The sequence below is a fragment of the Oncorhynchus clarkii genome, chromosome 22 (genome assembly GCF_045791955.1).
Source record: "Oncorhynchus clarkii lewisi isolate Uvic-CL-2024 chromosome 22, UVic_Ocla_1.0, whole genome shotgun sequence".
Classification (NCBI taxonomy): Eukaryota; Metazoa; Chordata; class Actinopteri; order Salmoniformes; family Salmonidae; genus Oncorhynchus; species Oncorhynchus clarkii.
Window position 1 is genome coordinate 53,045,663 of NC_092168.1, and position 8,623 is coordinate 53,054,285.

Here is an 8,623-nt window from a genome sequence, read left to right on the forward strand (position 1 = left end):
CTGAACTCCACCTGTTATATACACTACAGCTGTTATACAGTGCTGTGAAAATGTATTTGCCCCCTTCCTGATTTCTTAATTGTTTGCACATTTGTCACACTTAAATGTTTCAGATCATCAAACAAATGTTAATATTACACAAGATAACCCAAGTAAACACAAAATGCAGTTTTTAAGTGATGATTTTATTTATTAACTCCAACTATTATATGTACTACTGCTGTTACATGTACCACACCATAACTCCAACTGTTATATGTACTACAGGATGATTCAAATTGTTATATATACCACAGATGTTATGTGTACTACATCTGTTATGTGTCCTACAGCTGTTGAGTACTACAGCATTACTCCAACTTTTGTACCCACACGTATTGTCTGCATCCCAAGTCCACCCTGCAGTAAGGCCCTTGTCTTGTCTCTCTGTCGAGTACATGTCTTCTGGATGATCGTTTTCCTCATTAGCTTTAATATTCCATTAATTGAAATTCATTATAATTATTGTCTTGGCGTCTTCCCCTGTGATGTCATCGGGCTAGCAGCACCTGCTCATGTCCATTACCCAGATTCCTCGCTAGTATTCCATTACCCAGGGTCCTTGTTGGGGGAAATCCATCAGGAAGTGACAGAGCACTTGTCAACCAGATAATAAACCTCAAGGAGGCATGGTAATGTTTGAATGCTCTTCAGACAAAACTAGACACACCCCTTACTCAATACAATGTTACTTAAACACACCTCATACAGAATAAAATGTTCTTTATAACCTGGGTGGCTCGAACCCTGAATGCTGATTGGCTGACATCTGTGGTATATCAGACCGTATACCACAGGTATGACAAAACATGTATTTTTACTCTTCTAATTACTTTGGTAACCAGTTTATATTAGCAATAAGTGTGGTGGCATATTTCTGCTTTACCCAAATGAGGAGAGTTACAAACTACACACCAGTCAGAGTTATACTTAAACTACATCTTTAATAATAATAATAAGCTTTGTGAAAGACAAGCCTGACCTCTCCCCTCTCTGGGCCCCAGGTGACTGAGCCCCAGCCAAGGGAAATGTGCAACTGCCAACACTATAGTCCAAAGGGATACATTCTAATGACAAGTATCTAACATAAGCATATTATGCATTTCACCTTTATTTAACCAGGTAGGCTAGTTGAGAACAAGTTCTCATTTACAACTGCGACCTGGCCAAGATAAAGCATAGCAGTGTGAACAGACAACACCGAGTTACACATGGAGTAAACAATTAACAAGTCCATAACACAGTAGAAAAAAAATAAAACATTAAAAAGATAGTCTATATACATTGTGTGCAAAAGGCATGAGGAGGTAGGCGAATAATTACAATTTTGCAGATTAACACTGGAGTGATAAATGATCAGATGGTCATGTACAGGTAGAGATACTGGTGTGCAAAAGAGCAGAAAAGTAAATAAATATAAACAGTATGGGGATGAGGTAGGTAAATTAGGTGGGCTATTTACCGTTAGACTATGTACAGCTGCAGCGATAGGTTAGCTGCTCAGATAGCAGATGTTTGAAGTTGGTGAGGGAGATAAAAGTCTCCAACTTCAGCGATTTTTGCAATTCGTTCCAGTCACAGGCAGCAGAGAACTGGAACGAAAGGCGGCCAAATGAGGTGTTGGCTTTAGGGATGATCAGTGAGATACACCTGCTGGAGCGCGTGCTACGGGTGGGTGTTGCCATCATGACCAGTGAACTGAGATAAGGCGGAGCTTTACCTAGCATGGACTTGTAGATGACCTGGAGCCAGTGGGTCTGGCGGCGAATATGTAGCGAGGGCCAGCCGACTAGAGCATACAGGTCGCAGTGGTGGGTGGTATAAGGTGCTTTAGTAACGAAACGGATGGCACTGTGATAAACTGCATCCAGTTTGCTGAGTAGAGTATTGGAAGCTATTTTGTAGATGACATCGCCAAAGTCGAGGATCGGTAGGATAGTCAGTTTTACTAGGGTAAGTTTGGCGGCGTGAGTGAAGGAGGCTTTGTTGCGGAATGGAAAGCCGACTCTAGATTTGATTTTAGATTGGAGATGTTTGATATGAGCCTGGAAGGAGAGTTTACAGTCTAGCCAGACACCTAGGTACTTATAGATGTCCACATATTCTAGGTCGGAACCATCCAGGGTGGTGATGCTAGTCGGGCGTGCGGGTGCAGGCAGCGAGCGAATGAAAAGCATGCATTTGGTTTTACTAGCGTTTAAGAGCAGTTGGAGGCCATGGAAGGAGTGTTGTATGGCGTTGAAGCTCGTTTGGAGGTTAGATAGCACAGTGTCCAAGGAAGGGCCGGAAGTATACAGAATGGTGTCGTCTGCGTAGAGGTGGATCAGGGAATCGCCCGCAGCAAGAGCAACATCATTGATATATACAGAGAAAAGAGTCGGCCCGAGAATTTAACCCAGTGGCACCCCCATAGAGACTGCCAGAGGACCGAACAATTTGACACACTGAACTCTGTCTGCAAAGTAGTTGGTGAACCAGGCAAGGCAGTCATTAGAAAAACCGAGGCTACTGAGTCTGCCGATAAGAATATGGTGATTGACAGAGTCGAAAGCCTTGGCCAGGTCGATGAAGACGGCTGCATAGTACTGTCTTTTATCGATGGCGGTTATGATATTGTTTAGTACCTTGAGCGTGGCTGAGGTGCACCCGTGACCGGCTCGGAAACCAGATTGCACAGCGGAGAAGGTACGGCGGGATTCGAGATGGTCAGTGACCTATTTGTTGACTTGGCTTTCGAAGACCTTAGATAGGCAGGGCAGGATGGATATAGGTCTGTAACAGTTTGGGTCCAGGGTGTCTCCCCCTTTGAAGAGGGGGATGACTGCGGTAGCTTTCCAATCCTTGGGGATCTCAGACGATATGAAAGAGAGGTTGAACAGGCTGGTAATAGGGGTTGCGACAATGGCGGCGGATAGTTTCAGAAATAGAGGGTCCAGATTGTCAAGCCCAGCTGATTTGTACGGGTCCAGGTTTTGCAGCTCTTTCAGAACATCTGCTATCTGGATTTGGGTAAAGGAGAACCTGGAGAAGCTTGGGCGAGTAGCTGCGGGAGGGCGGAGCTGTTGGCCAAGGTTGGAGTAGCCAGGAGGAAGGCATGGCCAGCCGTTGAGAAACGCTTGTTGTAGTTTTCGATAATCATGGATTTATCGGTGGTGACCGTGTTACCTAGCCTAAGTGCAGTGGGCAGCTGGGAGGAGGTGCTCTTGTTCTCCATGGACTTTACAGTGTCCCAGAACTTTTTGGAGTTAGAGCTACAGGATGCAACTTTCTGACTGAAGAAGCTGGCCTTGGCTTTCCTGACTGACTGCGTGTATTGGTTCCTGACTTCCCTGAACAGTTGCATATCGCAGGGACTATTCGATGCTGTTGCAGTCCGCCACAGGATGTTTTTGTGCTGGTCGAGGGCAGTCAGGTCTGGAGTGAACCAAGGGCTATATCTGTTCTTAGTTCTGCATTTTTTGAACGGAGCATGCTTATCTAAAATGGTGAGGAAGTTGCTTTTAAAGAATGACCAGGCATCCTTAACTGACGGGATGAGGCCAGGTCTATTAGAAAGGCCTGCTCGCAGAAGTGTTTTAGGAAGCATTTGACAGTGATGAGGGGTGGTCATTTGACTGCGGATCCATAGCGGATACATGCAATGAGGCAGTGATCGCTGAGATCCTGGTTGAAGACAGCGGAGGTGTATTTGGAGGGCCAGTTGGTCAGGATGATGTCTATGAGGGTGCCCTTGTTGACAGATTTAGGGTTGTACCTGGTCGGTTCCTTGATGATTTGTGTGAGATTGAGGGCATCTAGCTTAGATTGTAGGACTGCCGGGGTGTTGACCCAGTTTAGGTCACCTAACAGAACAAACTCTGAAGCTAGATGGGGGGCGATCAATTCACAAATGGTGTCCAGGGCACAGCTGGGAGCTGAGGGGGGTCGGTAGCAGGCGGCAACAGTGAGAGACTTATTTCTGGAGAGAGTAATTTTTCAAATTAGTAGTTCGAACTGTTTGGGTATGGACCTGGAAAGTATGACATTACTTTGCAGGCTATCTCTGCAGTAGACTGCAACTCCTCCCCCTTTGGCAGTTCTATCTTGACGGAAAATGTTATAGTTGGGTATGGAAATCTCAGAATTTTTGGTGGCCTTCCTAAGCCAGGATTCAGACACGGCAAGGACATCAGGGTTAGCAGAGTGTGCTAAAGCAGTGAGTAAAACAAACTTAGGGAGGAGGCTTCTGATATTGATATGCATGAAACCAAGGCTTTTTCGATCACAGAAGTCAACGAATGAGGGTGCTTGGGGACATGCAGGGCCTGGGTTTACCTCCACATCACCCGCGGAACAGAGGAGGAGTAGTATGAGGGTGCGGCTAAAGGCTATCAAAACTGGTCGCCTAGAGCGTTGGGGACAAAGAATAAAAAGAGCAGATTTCTGGGCATGGCAGAATATATTCAGGGCATAATGCGCAGACAGGGGTATGGTGGGGTGCGGGTACACACTGTGATCACAGTGTCCAGCAGGCATCAGCTATGTAGCCAAGTTTACAGCAAGGATCCGATGGAGTATTGGGCTCTAGCCGTGTATGAGTGTGGTTCGGGTGAACAGCTGAGTAGGCCGGGAAGTGGGCCTCGGGGATAGCTTCGGCACTGCGTGCAAGCTAGCTGTGAAGATCAGAAGTAGTGGTCCAGGGATTACGGCAGGAATCCGGCGTTGTTGTGGAGAGACAATTATCCAGGCTAAAAAAAACTGTCTGGCTGTGCAGAAGGTAAAGCCGCTAGCAGTGGCTAACAATGACCAGCTAGTTAGCTGGTTAGCTTCTGGAGGTTCTTGAATGTGTTCTAAAAATGTAAAATAATTGTGATTCCGTTTCACATTGGGTGAGGCAGGTTACCCTGCGAGATTGAAAATAAATATGGGTTCGGTGAATGGTTGGGCTAGCTGGGGACACGGCAATTCAGACAGTTAGCAGGTCTGTGCTAACAAGCTAACAGTTAGTAGGCCGGGGCTAAACAAGCTAGCAGTTAGCAGAACGGGGCTAAACAAGCTAGCAGTTAGTAGACCGGGGCAGGCTAGCAGTTAGCAGGCCGAATTAGCAAGCAAGCAGATAGCAAGGGCTAGAAAGTTAGCCTTTGGGGGACGTCGCGATGGGGTTAAGTCTGTTTATGCCTCTTCATGCGGTGACATCGATAGACCGGACGTGGGTCCGGATATGGTAGCCCAGGAGTATGCTTCGGTGGTAGCACAGGAGCTCTGGCCGGGCTAGCTTCAAGCTAAGTGGATGGAAACGCTAGCCAGGAGTAGTCATCCGGGGTTGCGGTTAGCTAGTTGTGAAGATCCAGATGAAAATGTTCTGTTTGCGGTGGGAATCCGGGGATAAAAATAATAGGTCCGTTATGCTCTGGTTAGAGTCACGTTGTTCGACTGGTGAGAGCTTTCCGAGCTAAAGGTTAGCTGATGACCGCTAGCAATGGTTTGCTGACTGATAGCTGGTAGTTAGCTGGCTAGCTTCATTAGAAGGATTCCAGATCCGAAGTAAATATAAATACTTTAGAAGAAAAAAAAGCAGATCCACGGTACATTGGGTGAGGAAGGTTGCAGGAGAGTATTTAGATGTTGAGGTTTAGCAAAATATTTTAAAAGATATGCAAAGAAAAATATGTAAAAACGATATATACAAGGGACTCGACAGGACAAGATGTCTGACTGCTACGCCATCTTGGATCACTATGATAAAACATCTTTATATATCTATGTTACCCAACTAATTCTGATTCATCCGCCACATAAGGCACCTCGGGAGTTTGTGGTATATGTCCAACAGCCAAGGGCTGCTGCTACCACACCCCCTTGGGTCTAATTTCTTAATTATGCACATATCATACAGAATATAATGTACTTTAGACACAAATCATACACTATAATTTTTGGGTGGAAACTAAAATAAATCCAAGGGGAAAAAAACACCTTTATAAAGAATTTCATCCCACTGGGCACAGACATTAATTAATTTTCTATTCCACATGGGTTAATTTCATTGAAATGATGTGGAAACAACATTGATTCAACCAGTGTGTGCCCAGTTGAATGCATCTATCACATTCACAGACTAACGTAAGAGAGCCTACTATTCCTAATGTGATGAGTAGATTGCATAGTCATAAATTAGACTAATAATATAACTGACTCACTGTTCGCAAAAAATACTGTTCTGCTTTTCTTCTCCTTTCCACACTGACAAGGTACAAATCTGTCGTTCTGCCCCTGAACAAGCAGTTAACCCACTGTTCCTAGGCCGTCATTGAAAATAAGAATTTGTTCTTAACTGACTTGCCTAGTTAAATAAAGGTAAAATAAATAAATAATAATAATAAAAAACATCCTGAGCTCAGCCCCAGCCCCAGCTAGCTCAACCCCAGCTACAGTAGCTCAACCACAGCTACAGTAGCTCAACCCCAGCTACAGTAGCTTAACCCCAGCTACAGCAGCTCACCCCCAGCTTGCTCAGCAGCTCACCCCCAGCTTGCTCAGCCCCAGCTACTCAGCCCCAGCTAACACAGCCCCAGCTAGCGTAGCTCACCCACAGCTAGCGTAGCTCAGCCCCAGCTAGCATAGCTCAAACCCAGCTAGCCCAGCCCCAGCTACAGTAGATCAGCCCCAGCTAGCTCAGCCCCAGCTAACACAGCCCCAGCTAACACAGCCCCAGCTAGCGTAGATCACCCCCAGCTAGAGTAGCTCAGCCCCAGCTAGCCCAGCCCCAGCTAGCTCAACCCCAGCTAACACAGCCCCAGCTACAGTAGCTTACCCCCAGCTACAGTAGCTCTCCCCAGCTACAGTAGCTCACCCCCAGCTACAGTAGCTCACCCCCAGCTACAGTAGCCCAGCCCCAGCTAGCTCACCCCCAGCTAGCCCAGCCCCAGCTAGCTCAGCCCCAGCTAGCGTAGCTCACCCCCAGCTAGCGTAGCTCCCCCCCAGCTACAGTAGCCCAGTCCCAGCTAGCTCACCCCCAGCTAACACAGCCACAGCTACAGTAGCTCAGATAGCGTAGCTGACCCCGAGCTAGTGTAGCCCAGCCCCAGCTAGCTCACCCCCAGCTACAGTAGCTCAACCCCAGATAGCCCAGCCCCAGCTAGCCCAGCCCCAGCTAGATCACCCCCAGCTACAGTAGCTCAGCCCCAGCCCCAGCTAGAGGGACATTATTTATCAGGATCCCCAAAAAATGTGGCCTCATGCAAGTCTACAACACTTTACTCTCCATGATTGAAGACAATCTGTAATATCATGCTGACACTGACTAACTGAATGCAACCCCCAGCTGGCGTAGCTCAGCCCCAGCTACAGTATCTCAGCCCCAGATACAGTAGATCAGCCCCAGCTAGCTCAACCCCAGCTAACACAGCCCCAGCTAACACAGCCCCAGCTACAGTAGATCAGCCCCAGCTACAGTAGATCAGCCCCAGCTAACACAGCCCCAGCTAGCGTAGCTCACCCCCAGCTACAGTAGATCAGCCCCAGCTACAGTAGATCAGCCCCAGCTAACACAGCCCCAGCTAGCGTAGCTCACCCACAGCTAGCGAAGCTCAGCCCCAGCTAGCTCACCCCCAGCTAACACAGCCCCAGCTACAGTAGCTTACCCCCAGCTACAGTAGCTCACCCCCAGCTACATTAGCTCACCCTCAGCCAGCCCAGTCCCAGCTAGCTCACCCCCAGCTAACACAGCCCCAGCTAGCGTAGCTCACCCCCAGCTAACACAGCCCCAGCTAGCGTAGCTCACCCCCAGCTAACACAGCCCCAGCTAGCCCAGCCCCAACTAGATCACCCCCAGCAACAGTAGCTCAGCCCCAGCCCCAGCTAGAGGGACATTATTTATCAGGATCCCCAAAAAATATGGCCTCATGCAAGTCTACAACACTTTACTCTCCATGATTGAAGACAATATGTAATATCATGCTGACACTGACTAACTGAATGCAACCATCTAATGGAGGCTTATGAAAAGGGGAGACTTATAGGCTATGACATCCATCTAGTCTGGAGGAGAAAATTAGTGTAAAAAAAAAAACTTTCCAGGAGAACGAACTCACCTAGGATATGGCCGATGTTTTACGCTATAGGCCTAGTGGCGATAAGATAGACTACTGTTCTTTCAAAAGCCTATTGATAGCCAAACTATAGACAGGTTAGAGATTTTCTTTGTCTCCTCTCTCTTGTGTTTTTCCAGCTATTGTGTTGTTTAATTTTGCGATATACTATTTTAGATGCTTTTCACCAACAGCCACAGATCAACAATCAGATATTTGAAATGCTGCGTGCACTACCCCAAATTTAAAGGAAGCTAATGATACTCTGTGGCTAAGTCATGTGTAGTGTTTTGAAGGATTTTATTTAGTTTTGTATAGACAGGAGTAGTCTAATTACAGTATATAATTTTGTCAAATTCAAATTAATTTGATTCAGTTCATATCTTGATCCATGATGGTATGGGATTGATCCAGTTCATATCTTGATCCATGATGGTATGGGATTGATACAGTTCATATCTTGATCCATGATGGTATGGGATTGATCCAGTTCATATCTTGATCCATGATGGTAT